This window comes from Quercus robur, chromosome 2 (assembly GCF_932294415.1).
Source record: "Quercus robur chromosome 2, dhQueRobu3.1, whole genome shotgun sequence".
Taxonomy (NCBI): domain Eukaryota; kingdom Viridiplantae; phylum Streptophyta; class Magnoliopsida; order Fagales; family Fagaceae; genus Quercus; species Quercus robur.
This window is the reverse complement of record NC_065535.1, coordinates 77,921,376-77,936,287: the sequence shown is the minus strand read 5'-3', so window position 1 is coordinate 77,936,287 and position 14,912 is coordinate 77,921,376. Positions and strand designations below refer to the sequence as shown.

The 14,912-nt window shown below is 44.9% G+C and overlaps 1 pseudogene; it reads right to left on the bottom strand.

Moving 5' to 3' along the window:
* Positions 1–10,769: 10,769 nt before the first annotated feature.
* On the bottom strand, positions 10,770–13,198 carry LOC126703777 (cullin-3A-like; annotated as a pseudogene).
* Between the last annotated feature and the right edge of the window lie 1,714 nt (positions 13,199–14,912).

Sequence of the window (14,912 nt, the reverse complement as noted above, 5' to 3'; positions counted from 1 at the left end):
GGTTCGAGTGAGACTCAAGCAAGGGAGATGTCTGAGGAGCGTTCAGGAGGGCATGTTCCAAGCAATTCCGCAGGATCTTCTCGGGGATCGACGTGGAGGGAGAGAAGGCAGAAACGGCTGGAGGATAGGGAGCATCCAAGAGGAGAGGAAAGGTCTGGATTGGGAGAAGAATCGGCCCAGACACACCGGACAATTTCAGGCGTCTCAGCACATCGGCAATATGATGATAGAGACCGAGAGCTGGAGCGGTTACGCAGATTGGTAATGGACTTGGAGCTGGAAGCAAGGGGTCGGCGCCACGAAAGGAACCGCAACCCCCAACCCAGGAGAAACTGTGGCGAGGAGGGTTCCAGCCGATCTGTTACGCAACAATACTGAGACCGATCACGCTCTCAAGAGTCACATCGACACTCCTAGGAGACGCGTCGTAGACGGGACCGTTCCCGATCGCATGGATATGATAACCAAGGATCAGAGTCGCCAGAGGAGTGGCGGCACCACAACGCCGCAATGGACGCCATGAGCAGAGCCTTGCGGATGGCAGCTCGGTCTCCATTCTCCGATGAGATTGAACGGGCACCCATGCCGAGCAGATTCACGCGACCACCATTCAATTCCTATGAGGGGAGGACAGACCCCGTGGAGCATGTCAGTCATTACATCCACATGATGTCTTTGCATGCGCACAACGATGCATTGATGTGTAAAGTATTCCCTTCTAGTCTCGGCTCTACCGCACTGAGATGGTTCAATGGATTGCGGAAAGGTTCTATACACAGTTTCGCCGAGCTGATTCAGGAGTTCGGCAGCAGGTTCGTAACATGCAGCCGAGTGCAGCAGCCGGTCGACGCATTGCTTTCCATGAAAATGAGGGTCGGGGAAACCCTTCGGAGTTATGCCAGCCGATACTGGGAACTCTACAACGAGATTGGTGGAGGAAACGAGAAAATTGCAGCTAGCACCTTCAGGATGGGGCTCCCCGAAGATTCTGAATTGCGGGAGTCACTGACAAGAAGACCCCCGGAGGATATGAGGCAACTGATGAGACGCATAGAGGAGTACAAACGCCTGGAGGATGACCGGCTGCAAAGCAGGGGGAAAGCTCCTTTTACGAGGAGATCTCGGCAAAGCATCTTGCCGCCAAAGCCGAAAAGAGACTTCAGAATGCAGGAACCAGAGGTGCAGATCGAAGGGGTTAATGTGGTGTTTAAAGAGCCCGTGCACAAAATCGTGGAACGGATCAGGAACGAGCCATTCTTCAGATGGCCAAACAAAATGGGGGGCGACCTATCTCGGAGGAACCAAAACCTATACTGCACCTATCACAGAGACAAGGGGCACACCACCGAGCAGTGTAGGGTATTAAAAGATCATCTCGGACAGTTAGTGAAGGCAGGGAACTTGAAAGAGTTTGTAGCAGATTCCATTGACCGGGAGACCGGGCAGGGCGCCCAACAGAAAAGGAACCCCCTTCCACCACCCCTGGGGGTAATCGACGTCATTCATGCCGCACCAAGAAGAGCAGCAGAGGCAAAAAGGGTAATGACAGTGGCTTGCGCGGAGGGAGAATCGTCCAAGAAGAAAAAGAAAGTTGGACGGCTGGCCATCTCGTTCGGAGAAGATGATTTGGAAGGGACGATCCAACCTCACGACGACGCTTTGGTGGTGACAGCCCGGATAGGCGGATTCTTGGTGAAGCGGGTGATGATTGATCAAGGTAGTGGGGCTGACGTCATGTACCCGGACCTCTTCGAAGGGCTCGGGTTAAAGAACCAGGATTTGGCGAAGTATGACACGCCATTGGTCTCGTTTGACGGGAGAGTTGTGATTCCCGAGGGGCAAATCTCTCTCCCAGTGGACATGGAAGGCAAGGAAGTTATAGTTACATTCATAGTAGTCCGATCATTCGCACCTTACACCGTAATCCTGGGGAGGCCGTGGATTCACGCCATGGGGGCTGTTCCGTTCACCCTTCACGTGAAAGTAAAATTTCCTACTGAGTATGGAGTTGCAGAGGTAAGGGGGAATCAACAGGTGGCGAAGCAATGCCTTGTAGCCGCGGTCCGGTGGGAAAAGGAACAGCTCGGTCAAGCTGAGCACGCCGAGAAAGAGATTGCATAGCAATTACAGAAACCCCGGGAAACTGGGGCGGACGTTGCCGAGGAGGTGCTGAAGGTAAGAATTCTCCCAGATAGTGACAGATATTTCCAAATAGGTACAAGCATGAATGACCGGGAAAGGGTAGAGATGTTGTTGTTCCTGTTGCAGAACATAGATGTCTTCGCATGGAACCCGTATGAAGTGCCCGGCGTAGACCCCGAGTTCATTGTTCACAAACTCAACGTGGACCCATCATTTCCCCCGAAGAAGCAGAAGCCGAGAAGAGCATCAAAGGAACACGTCGATGCAGTAAACCTGGAGGTCCAGCGACTGAAGGAAGCCGGGGTCTAAAAGAAATATTCTTCCTGAGATGGCTAGCAAACACTGTCGTAGTGAAGAAGAAGAGCGGTAAATGGAGAGTTTGTGTGGACTTCACGGATTTGAACAGAGCGTGTCCCAAGGACCCATTCCCGATGCCTAAGATTGATTAGCTAGTAGATGCCACGTACGGGCACCCGAGAATGAGCTTCCTGGACGCCTTCCAAGGCTACCACCAGATTGCCTTGGCGCCCGAGGGCCGAGAAAAGATAGCATTTATATCCCCGAACGCAAACTATCACTACGAGGTCATGCCGTTTGGATTGAAGAATGCCGGGGCCACTTACCAGCGTATGATGACAAGGATGTTCCGAGAAAAAATTGGATGCACGGTTGAAGTTTATATCGACGACATGGTGGTAAAAAGTAGAAAAGAGTCGCTGCATACTGAAGACCTTCGGGGAGTATTCGAGATACTTCGACGGCACAAGCTGCGCCTGAATGCCGAAAAATGCACTTTCGGAGTGGGGGCTGGCAAGTTCCTGAGTTATCTGATCTCCACTCGGCGAATAGAGGCTAACCCCGACCAAATAGAGGCCGTCAATCGCCTCAAACCACCGAGCAATCCTAAGGAGGTGCAAGTGCTCACTGGGATGTTGGCCGCCCTGAACCGATTCATCTCCAAGTTTGCCGATCGCTGCCGGCCATTCTATCAACTTCTGAAGAAGTGGAAGGGGTTTCAATGGGACGAGAGCTGGGATGAAGCTTTTCGAGAACTAAAGGAATATTTGGCAAAGGCGCCGAGGTTGACGGCCCCGGAGCCCGGGGAGGATCTGTTTATGTACCTTGCAGTTACCGATCATGCCGTAAGTGCTGTGTTACTAAGGGACCGAGGAGTGCAAATGCCGGTGTATTACGTGAGCAAAACCTTGGTCGATGCCGAGACAAGGTACCTGCCTCTTGAAAAGTTAGTTTTAGCCCTGGTGCATGCCACGAGGAAGTTACCACACTACTTCCAGGCACACACAGTGTTCATCCTCACCGAGTATCCATTGTAATCGCTGTTGAAGAGATCCGACTTCACAGGACGGATTGCTAAATGGGGGACTCGGTTGGGATCGTTTGACATAAGATACCGACCTAGAAGCTCGGTGAAGGGACAGGTTCTCGCCGATTTCATCGCAGAATTTACACCCAAGAATGAAGGCAAGGTAATTTGTAGTGCGGAGATTCGCCCGTGGAGGTTGTTTGTGGACGGCGCATCAAATGCTATGGGGGCCGGGGCTGGTATTGTCATAATTACCCCTGAAGGTATGCGACTGGAACACTCCTTCAGATTGGGGTTCAAAGCCTCGAACAACGAAGCCGAATATGAAGCCCTACTGGCCGGGTTGAGGGCAGTATTGCATCTGGGCGCAAAGGACGTGAGATCTACTCAGACTCTCGGCTGGTTGTTTATCAGATCACTGGGGACTTCGAGGCTCGGGACCCCCGAATGAAAGCTTATCTAAGTACGGCAAAGCAGATTATCGGTCAGTTTGGAACGGTAAAGATATCCCAGGTAGCCCGATCACAAAACAAGCACGCTGACTCTCTTGCCACGTTAGCCTCATCGGCTACCGAGGACATGCCGAGGCTTATCACGATAGAACTTATAAGGGAGCCAAGCATCTGTGTGAAGAGTGTTCTCGACCAGGCCGGAGTAGAGGTTGCGCAGGTGGCGGTGGCCGGACCATACTGGATGAACCCGATTATAGACTTCCTTTCCGAAGACAAAGTTCCAGAGGATGAGGCCGAGGCCAACAAGATTCGATGAATGGCTCCCAGGTACTGGTTGTCTTCGGACCGAAAGTTGTACAGAAGGTCCTTCGCGGGCCCTTACCTTTTGTGCCTGCATCCTGAAAGAGTCAAGGAGCTTCTGACCGAGCTGCATGAAGGAGTGTGCGGCGGGCATGCTAGGGGACGATCCTTAGCACACAGAGCAATGACACAGGGGTTTTGGTGGCCACAGATGCAGAAGGATGCCGCCGAATACGTTCGGAGTTGCGAACAATGTCAAAAGCACGCCCCAATGATCCATCAGCCGGCAGGACGTCTAAATCCTGTCAGCAGCCCGTGGCCATTTGCACAATGGGGGCTTGACATCCTCGGGCCATTCCCCCGAGCAACGGGGAACCGCCGTTTTGTATTGGTGGCTGTAGATTACTTCACAAAGTGGGCTGAAGCTGAAGCCTTGGCCAATATCCGGGATACTGACGTGAAAAAATTCGTATGGAAAAACATAGTTACAAGGTTTGGGGTGCCGAATTTGCTAGTGACAGACAATGGGTTACAGTTCGACAGCAACGCTTTTTGGACCTTTTGCGGCGAGCTCGGCATCAAGAACAAGTATTCAACCCCGGCATACCCACAAAGCAACGGCCAAGCTGAAGCAGTAAACAAGACTATTTTGAACGGGCTCAAGAGAAGGTTGGATGGAGCGAAAGGAAAATGGGCAGAAGAACTACCCAGTGTTTTATGGGCCTACCGCACGACCCCCAGGAGATCCACGGGGGAAACCCCGTTTTCTTTGGCATACGGAGCAGAAGCAGTGATACCAACCGAGGTGAGCTTATGCAGTGCACGGCTCGCCGGGTTTGACCCCGTACAGAACGCCGACCTGATGATGGAGCATTTGGATTGGCTAGAAGAGTGCAGGGAGGCCGCGACCGTACGACTTGCCGAGTATCAGCAGAAGCTGGCCCAAAGGTACAACCGAAATGTAAAGGCCAGGGAATTCTGTGCTGGGGAACTAGTGTTAAGAAGGGTAGTGGGGAACATGCGGGACATGGCTGCAGGGAAGCTTGCTCAGAGTTGGGAGGGACCATACAGAGTCACAGTCATTGCGGGTGCAGGGGCCTACTACTTGGAAGACCTGGATGAGAGGCCGCTCCCCCGACCATGGAACACCAACAACCTGAAGAAATTCTACGCATAATCGTCGGTGTAAGCCAGAACTTGTATTCCATTAAGATTAAGAGCATGATGAACTTTTTTGTATATGCTGTTTTTGACTCTGTAACCGCACACCAAGAGAATCGCCAATAAATCTTAAGGACAGAAACCTGACCCTCGGCTCGATCAAAATCACCGAGCAGGTGGAAACCTTACAAACAAATCTTAAGGACAGAAATCTGACCCTCGGCTCGATCAAAATCGCCGAGCAGGTGGAAACCTTACAAACAAATCTTAAGGACAGAAACCTGACCCTCGGCTCGATCAAAATCGCCGAGCAGGTGGAAACCTTACAAACAAATCTTAAGGATAGAAACCTGACCCTCGGCTCGATCAAAATCGCCGAGCAGGTGGAAACCTTACAAACAAATCTTAAGGACAGAAACCTGACCCTCGGCTCGATCAAAATCGCCGAGCAGGTGGAAACCTTACAAACAAATCTTAAGGACAGAAACCTGACCCTCGGCTCGACCAAAATCGCCGAGCAGGTGGGAACCTTACAAATAAATCTATAAGGACAGAAACTTGATTCTAAGTTAAAATCAAATATCCGGACAAGTGGAAACCTTACAAACGAATACTCTAAGGACGGAAACACAATTCTCGGTTAAACCAAAACCTGATAAAAACCTAACCCTTTTACAAATACTAAGTCCAATAGCGTTCTCGAATTACCCACAGCGCCGCACAACAGGTTTTCGGGGGTACCATTCTATTAAGCGGCCACAGCACTAGCATGATTCAAGCAAAACACAAATAGATATAAATTCATTCAACAAATTGAAACGGAAAAAGAAAACGGACTACTAATTAAACAAATAAAGGCAATCGTTTAGCCACCACACCCCGGTGACGTGGGCAAATAAAACCAATAAACTACGGCAATTGTTCAATCACCACATCCCGGTGACATAAGCACATAAAAACCAATAAAATAAAAATAAGCTAGTAAATAAAAGTAAAATCAGCTTGGAGGTTGGGTCGGCGGTGTCACTTCCTGCTGGACTGTCAGGGGAAAAGGCGGGCCCTCACCGAGAAGCTCCTGCACAGTCGGGATGCTCGTGGCCTCCATTTCCTCGGGCTCGGCATGAGAATCGATTTGCTCAACCAGCTCCCTCATACTGGCCGTCTCCTCCTCGTCAAATACAGCCGGGGCGTCCTGGACGGCAGGTACAAGGTTCAGAAATGGAATTTGGCCGGGGTCTCTCAGCGGCGAATCTTCAGGAACTTCCATTGCCTGAAGAGCGGCAAACCACCCGGCCTCGAAACCCATATTCCGAGCCTGAGAAACCACCGGCTCTGCGAAATTCTCGGCATCGGCGAAACCTACGTCATACCACTTTTGTTCCGCGGCCGCCAAGCCTGCCCTGAGATCGGCTATCTCATCGGCATGGGAAGTGTTAAGGCTGATGGCTTCGGCTAATTTGACTTCCGTCTCATTTTGCTTGGTCAGGAGCTCCGCATACCTTTTTTCGGCCAATGTCCGGTACTTCTCCGCAGCAGCAGCCTTCTTCTCAGCAGACTCAGCAATTTTCTGCTTTTCCTTAGCCGTTTTCACTGCTGACTCCCGCGCCCCCTTCTCGCGCTCGTTTTCCTCATCAAGCTCCCGTGCCCGGGCAGCAACAATGTGAGCCAGTTGAGTGGTCTAACAAGCACGGAGGTTAGAAAAGAAACAAAAGGAAATCTATATGAAGGAGTAGATAGACAAAAGAATTACCGCAATGGCGTGCCACTCTAACCGGCGCCCCACAGACTCCTCGGACCCATCCTCGAAAGCGTGCACGTCCTCGGGAAGTTGGAGAGCTTCAGCCAAAGTTTGGGCAATACGGCCGCCCTCGCCCTTATCCCACATCCGAACAGAGGCGGTTGAGGGCAATGGCTTGCCGTCCAGAAGGAACTTTGGCTCCCACACTGGAGCCACTTGGGAGGAGGACGCGCCCCCCATGCCAGCTTCGGTTGGCGGCTCGTGGATAATGATTCCGCCCGTTGGTCGGGGAGGAGTCTGGATTGCGGCATCCCCCGGGCCCGTGGAAGTTTGCTCGGTTATTTTCTGCTTCTTCCGGGCCCGTCCGGACTGCGAAGGGGGAGGAGCCTGAGACGCTTGACCCCGACCCTGAGTAGGCGAGGGCTGGTTAGGCTGCCGGGTACCAGGCACGAACCGGTCGAGGGTCATGACTCTCCTTGCCACCATTCTTGCACCGGGTTGGATCGCTTCAGCTAGCAAGGCAGCCGCTTCTATCACTTGCTGTTGAGGCTCGGTGGGTGGATTCTCGGGATAGGGCTGCTCTTGGGCCTGGTCCCCTTGCTGTATGGTTTCGTGGGCTCTCTCTCTGAGGCGCTGAGACACCCGTTCCGCGGACTCGTCTCGCAGGGGAGCTAGTTTGTCCGAGGCAGTGAACCGCCGACCAAATTCCCTCGCTTCCCCGGTTGTAAGCTTCGGCGGCAAAAAATTTACGTACCGGACGTCTATGTATGATAGCAGGGGGCTGTCAACTATCAGTGCCTGCTTGAAAGGCTGCCAAGTAGAATAGACCGGCTCCACTCCGAGGATCAAGTGTGAGGCCCAGAGTTGTCCGTCCCAGTGCACGTATATCTTGGAACGGAGGACGAAGTTTAAATCCCTGGTGTGGACGGCTCTGAGGTCCTGAACAAACACTTTGCCGTCTGCAAAAGAACAGGTGACGCATTAGCCTTTAACAATAAAATTTTTTTACTCCAGTAAGAAGAAAAGAAGAGGCGGTGAAAAGCAATTATATGAAGGGGATGGTACGAACCCACTTCACGCCGTGTAAGGGGGTAAGGGATCTCCCCGGCAAACCAATTGCCGCGCACCCTGACGAACTCCCCGGCGGAGTTCCTGTTCGAATCGGGTAGGCACGATATCAGCCGTACCCGAGCATCCCTTGTCTTTAGGTAATAATTGGTGGATTTGCTCCCACAGAGGCTGTACATTTGGTTAATGTCATGGTGGTCTAACTGTAAGTTAAAGGTGTGGTTCAACTTACTGACACAACTAACTACCCGGTAAAAATTGGGGGGAAGCTGGTCAGGGCACAACCCATAGTAAGTGAGTGTGCTTATCAAGAGGGGATCTACGGGGAACCTGACCCCGCCTTCTAAAATGGACATCAAAGGAAAGAAGGCTGTACCCTGCCCTCGGTGGAGTTCCATATCACTCTCATGGCAGTAAGCCACGTCCACGTCATCGGGAATATTAAATTTACTCCTAAAGGTGGCCAAAGCAGCTGGGGATTCTAGAAGGTAAGAGTAACCCATCTATAAAGCCTAAAACTACAAAAGTGAACTCAAAGAAACAAAGCTGAAGGAACAGGAAGGGGAAGAAAGACTTACTTTGGGTTCTAAGGAGGAAAAGAACACTGAGCAAGCAAGCGCACAGAAATGTGGTCGGCAGAGAGTAAGCACTAAAGATCAGAGGCAAAGGAAAAATGGAATGGTGTTCAGAGAGGGACTATTTATAAAGCCAAAAAGAAGTGAGGGGAGAAGAAATGTTTATTCAAGCAATAAATGGGCACAATTTACGAACGACTCAGCGACTGCCAAACGTAACCGATTCGCGCGCCACTTCGGTCCACGAACCGTCAGGCAATAATGACGACTGCGCCTGGCGCCACGAGACGGCGCGTCTTTTGAGAATATTAGTAAAAAGTAACAGTCATAAGTCTCAGACGAGAAGGTTCCCGAGGTTAAAAGGCCCAAGCAGCTCCTTGATTCTTCTCGGCGACCGAGTATGAATCAAGGGGGGGCTATTGTACGGCACCGAGGTCCTAGGCCCATACAGGCCCTGGGCCCAATCCCACACAGGCCCTGGGCCGAGTCCCATACCAGCCTTGGGCAAGGGCCCAGCAAAAAGGTCCAGTTGTCCTGCGCCCTTCTTGGAGCTTCCTTCATGTACGAACAAGCATAGGGTATTGAATTCCGAGAGGTGATCGGACAAACGTTCCCGGTTAAATATACGAACTATTCCCGGGAAATTGTGATATTCCCGGGGAACTGAGTTGCCGAACATAGTCGGTCAAGATGGAGCCAAGTTCCAAGATCATAAATGCTGTACCGCCCTTTCACCTAAACATCCACTTCAATCAAATAATATTGGACCTCCAGTAGCACTAACGGTGGCTGTAATCATAATCTCCCCACTAACCTCAGCTATAAATAAAAGAAAGTTGGGAGAAGAAGGGGTTCAGAAAAATTGAGGGAAAACAGTCAAGGAGAGAGTATAAATTGAGTGTTGCTTTGAGTCTCTCTGCCGAGAATGACCCATTGTAGGAAATCCTTAAGCCCACTACAAATAAATTGTGAGCCCAAGTAACCTAAGGCCCAGGAGTCTTGTACTTGGTTCCTACATATATATATATATATATATATATATATAGAGAGAGAGAGAGAGAGAGAGAGAGAGAGAGAGATATAGAGAGAGAGAGAGAGAGAGAGAGAACCTTTTGTGTGTGAAAAAATAGAAAATTATGCATGGAATGAGAGAGTAAATGAAAAATTTATAGTATGAGGATAAGAACAAGAAGAGTCAAAAATAAAGGAAGATAAAGGAATAGAGAAATAATGATATTAAGTTAGAAAGTAATAGGGATATGAAAAGTTAAAATGGAATTGAAAATTTAATAATAAATAAGAATAGTTAAAAAAAAAAATATTTTGATTGTAATATAATAGAGTTTTTAATTCACTTTAAATGATAAAAAATTGGAAAAAAAATGATAATAACATGGCTACTGATGTGACTTAACTGTAGTATAGCAACAATAAATGCTACGCTTCAGTTTTTTTGGAGAGGTGTTACGTCCACAACATTTTCACAACAAATCATAAGTGATTAGTTGTTTTTTATTCAAATTTGAACCTAATACCAAGATTACTTTTTTGCCCCAACAATAACAACCAGTAACAACTTGCTACTTAAAATTTGTTATAAAAATGTTGTGAAAATGTTGTAGACATATAATTTCTCTTAGATATAAATAGATTTTCATTCACTTTCCTTATTCTCACTTCTAGCAAGAGTCCTATAATTCTTAGATGTGCTCCTAGATTTTACACAACAAAGATAAATAAAATGGTATTCATTGAGATTAAACTTATCCAAGCCTTGAGTAATTCAAAAGCAATATTCCAAATAAACGACTTGAAGAAACAATCACACAAGCCAATACCAAATATCCTGTCAAAACGTAACAATCACACAATTTCTTCAAGCAAGGTACCTGTACAATATCCAATCATTTTTATTCCGCACAAAGAGGGATTCAATTTGTTTTCTTATAACAACAGGGTTTTGCAAGAACAGCGACTGCAGCTGGTTTGTGACCTCGGCAACAATGCTATCAGGATGTAGCACGCTCAACTTCATGTTCACAATTCTCAGCACCAAGGCTACAATAGCAGCCCTTCCTCGTATCCTGAGAGACCTTCATATCAGTGAATATACCTTCCAGCTTAGATGTAAATTCATATCCACACTCTGTTTTTAGCTTAACAATCAAACTTCTTTCAGCATCATCAGAGACAGTTTTCCCTGCGGGGAGCCTCATCACCAAATGTTGTCTGTAACACTTATCAAATTCATCTCTCTCTTGAAGGTATTGGAAAAGTGTCATGACCTTATCCACTACAACCTCCATACTTACCCCTCTCCATCCTTTACGGAACTTGTCATCCACAAACAAAGAAATGAATTCTGGGGACTGAGCATTCAAATTAATGAAGTACTCAAATGAGGAATTCATGGCATTCTGGAATGTCTTGTTATTGTAAAATGCCAAACTGATGATTTTTTCATACTTGTCCTTTAAATCCAGGAGACGTTGCACTAAGTTTACAGGATCCTTCAACCTTTCTGGATTGGTAACTAGCTGCTTACCGGTATCCTGAATGTACGAAGTCATGACATCCCTCATGATTGAGAGTCCACTAGGTACCCTGAAGAACAACTTATACATCCTTCTCAAGTCATCATATTTGTTATTCACAAGCAAATTAACTAAGCCTGAGTTCTGCATATGGATACTAGTCTGTGCATGTGACTTTCAATCATCTGCTTTTCAACCACACTTATTATCTTATCTAAACTTCTGGCATCCAAATAATGGCACACTCTCTCCATTTCTTTGTTGAGACATCTGTCAGCCTTGCTTATATAATCCCTGCAATCACAAGACTCAATGAACTGTTGAGACTCAAGACAGTAAAAATCAGCTGAAACTTCAAGAAAAGGCTTCTCAATGTCTTCTTCATAAACAGAAGAACCAAAACCCATTAGCATCAAATCCCTATTTATAACTTCATCATTCCTTTCTCTATGAACATGCTCAAGAAGTGTATCCTGAAGCCTAGCATGGGGGATAACAATATCTCTCCACAAAGTGAACCCAAGCTCATGAATTGGGGTTTTGTGGGTGCTTGGGATGAAAGTTTTATCCATGTCCGTAAATATAACTAATATCATTTGCAATGCCTCATTATGATCTGCCCATTTCTGGCACAGCTCTTCCAAAAATACCTCTCCCCGAGTATCTTCAATCAATTTAGATATTCCCCTTAGATGAAAAGTCATAGTTGTCACAAGTCTAGAATAGAGTTCATCTCCAAAATTGTGCAGCACCATATCATACACAAGCCTGATGTATTCAGAATCTTGAACATCATAAAATATGAAATTTTCTTGTGTGAGAAAAAATAATATCAGCTTCTTACACATTTAATAATATTAGTTCAAAAGAATTCCAGCCACTTGCCACTTAAAAAAAATTAAAAGACTTGACTATGACAGAGGATGTGAAAAGATATATATTAGTAATAAGAAAACTTCTGATATGCAACCACAGCAAATAGCAGGACCTTGCAAAAAAATGCCATAGGATCGACTCTTGCAAACCAAGTTATAAATCTATTTGTGTTTTTATTAGTTATTAGCTGCTAAGAACAAATTAGGTGAACTGACGGAATGAGAATCTTGAGACTTCAGAGAAGATACTCTTAAAAGAGAGAGAGAGAGAGAGAGAGAGAGAGATAAATGAATCCATGAGTTGCTAACAAATTGACAGAAAACCATTTAGTATTGGCAATACTGAACCCTGAGAAACCTACTGAATAAATGGGAGGATACATTTCATTTAAGTTAAATGATATAGATAACATAATGAATAGAAAATTTGGTAACTTCAATATGAGATAATTCATGGTAAAATTTATAAGAAGAAGAAGGAAAATAAGAGTTTCAAATTAAAAAATTTAAACACCATGGACTAAGAACTGCCGGACACTCCAATTTTTAACTTTGACATAGGACTCTTGTATCCAGTTAGGACTGTAGATAAAGACAAAAATTTTACTAAGACATCAAAAACATGATAATTAACAGTGGCTTCTACAAACAATGAGAATACCTTCCAAAATCATGGGCGGCTAATTCTAGCACATCATGTTCTGGGTTGGTTTGTGATGGTGGAACCAATTAAAATGTCATATTTTCACCACACTTTTGAAAGTACTCTTAGTTTAAAATGTAATTTCCTATTAAACTCCAATAAAGAAATGAATCAATCTCATTATTAAACATTGAAAATAAATAATAGCATAGTAGTCTAAAACTGTGAAATTATATATAAAAAGCAAAGGGGGGGGGGGGGGCACACCTATAAATGTGTTCAAAATTGAGGCTTCCAAAATTGTGATGGATCAAAATATCCTGGATCGCGTGCTCTAGAATCTTCCACATCTCCTTTGGGTAGTTTGGATCCACCATGGACTCATTCTTGAATTTCACAAAGCTCTTCTTCATCTCAGCACACAATGAAGGATTAGAGTTTTGGAGGGATGTTAACAAAAACTGAATGAGATTTCAGGAAAACAAAAAGCTATCAATCACCCACCAATAGACCCAAATGGTTTGGAGTTTACACCAAAAGCTTAAGTTGTGGTGAAGTTGCTGTTATGATTTGATCAACAGGAGTGAAACAATTTACAACCAGAACAAACAATTGGCCATCTTTTTATCATTTAAATGTTGGAAATTTAATTGAATATTATGTTTTTTTTTTTTTTTTTTTTTGAGTGAGAATCAACTGTTATATTCAATTAAACAATATTTCTGCCAGACAATTTAATTATTCCCACTAAATTAATTGACTTGGTTTAGAATATTTCAGGTTATCAAACTTTGAAATACATTCAAACAGTAGTGTCTAGAAACAAAATGACACAAGATACTATGCAAAAGAGGAAAAGGTAAAAATTTTGGTCCATCCAAGAAGGTTGATTAGGTACATTTTGCAATGCAATTATTTTCTCAATTCATATGATTTATAGGATTCAAAAGTCTCGCAAAATATTTGGAAATATTAATCCCTCACATCTTGCACTTAAATAAAATTGTAACAAATCACACCTAAATTAGTAAAATTCCTTTAACATTTCTCATGATCATCTTATCATAGTGGTCATGTGGGTTGTTTTCTTATAATTAAACATACATTAAGCTCTCATGATTTCTAAAACTAATTGCTTATGACTCATCATATTTGTAAGAACAAAAATCTTACTAATGGGAGAAATGTTATAGAATTTTCCTGTTATACATAGAAATTAGCCAATTCTATATAATTTAAAGAAGAAAATTTTCCTGTTCTACATAATAATAAAAGCAACAAGTAAAGTCTATGCTCTCTAGTCTGTAGCTTAATAAATTAACAATATACCCACATGGATTTTTCCAAGAAATCCTAAAAATAAAAAATGAACAAAATATCAAACATGAAAATCTTCTAGAAACACAAACCCATATCATAACTCATAAGCCAAAAACATCACAAACACAAAGACCAAGAACCGCACCTTCCACAAATATATATAGAACCCTGAAACCAAAAATGCCAAGAAGCAAGCAAGAAATGCATGCAAGAATGTATTACCTGATTAGCTTTAAAGGGAGCAAGAGAAGTAACCGAGGAAGAGAATCAGTGCAAATAAGATTAGACTTGAGAGTTTGTAACAAGAAAAGCAAAGACTGATGGATTGTTACAACTTACATTACACGTCCACTTCAACAACAACAACAAAAAACTATTGAGAGGGAAAGATGGTTAAGTCCTGAGTTTAACCAATTTATAATATATTGAAGAAATCGTAGTTCGTTGTTGTTGATGTTTATATTTGGAGGAATAGTATGATGACATATGGCACACACCACTTTGTTGTAACGGACACAAATTTTGGAGGAAGGCGTTTTACAGAGATATATCCTAAATTACTAAGTTTAATTTGACATTTATTATTGATGTTGGGGTATATTTCTTTTATATAATATTTAATTTTGCCAAACAGTTTTTTTTTTTTTTTTTTTTGGGGCCATTTCTTTCGCATTTAAGACCTAAGATAATTACCGCACACCCTTGGTATAATAGTCACTCCATAAATATAAATGTTTGTGAGGTGTGAAGGGTTAAGGTCGAAGTTCAAGTTTTCAGGAG